Below are 755 nucleotides of genomic sequence, written 5' to 3'. Positions count from 1 at the left end.
GTATATACATATATATATATGTGTGTGTGTGTATGTGTATCCAAAAATGTCTGTCATTTTATTGCTGCGAAGATATGTTTGAAAATTAGCTTTAACGAACACCAAAAGTAAAGAAACAAAATAAATTAGAAATAGAAAAACAAGAGAGAAAAAAAAAAACAGAAAAGAAAATAAATAAAACGAACAAACAAAACGGCAAAACTCTGAAACGAAGTTCAATGATCTTTGGTGATTCAGTGTAAATAGTACAACACTAAACAGGAAATAGAGTAACAAAGAGGCTAATATATAAGTGGACGGACACACACATGCACACACACATGATGTGCGTGTGTGTATATACTTACAGAATATAAGCATTGTCTGTATAAATATAAATACACAAACGAATGTGGCGATTGTATATGTATGCAAGTATAAATGTGCGTGTACATATAAGTAGCTATACATGCATACATCCGTGTATATATATATATATGCTCGTGTATATGTAAACATGTGTGTAAGTATATATGTATTTATATATATATGTATGCATACATATATATATACTTAAAATCTAGATATATAGATACACACACACCTACGTGTTTATGAGTATATGCATGTGTTAATGTGTATATACACACACACACACACACACATATATATATACACATATACACATACACACTCACACATACATACGAATATGCGTCTATCTGTGCATGCATGTATATATATATATATATATATATATACATATATGTGTGTGT

The 755-nt window shown here is 29.0% G+C and overlaps 1 protein-coding gene across 1 annotated transcript in view; it reads left to right on the top strand.

Annotated features, from left to right (window-relative positions):
• LOC106867589 (stabilin-2) overlaps positions 1 to 755 on the top strand; it is a 712,318-nt gene that overhangs the window by 417,726 nt on the left and 293,837 nt on the right. The window lies entirely within an intron of this gene.

This window comes from Octopus bimaculoides, chromosome 24 (genome assembly GCF_001194135.2).
Source record: "Octopus bimaculoides isolate UCB-OBI-ISO-001 chromosome 24, ASM119413v2, whole genome shotgun sequence".
In the NCBI taxonomy this organism is placed as follows: Eukaryota; Metazoa; Mollusca; class Cephalopoda; order Octopoda; family Octopodidae; genus Octopus; species Octopus bimaculoides.
Note: the sequence above shows the minus strand (reverse complement) of the source record. Positions and strands in the feature narration are given on the sequence as shown.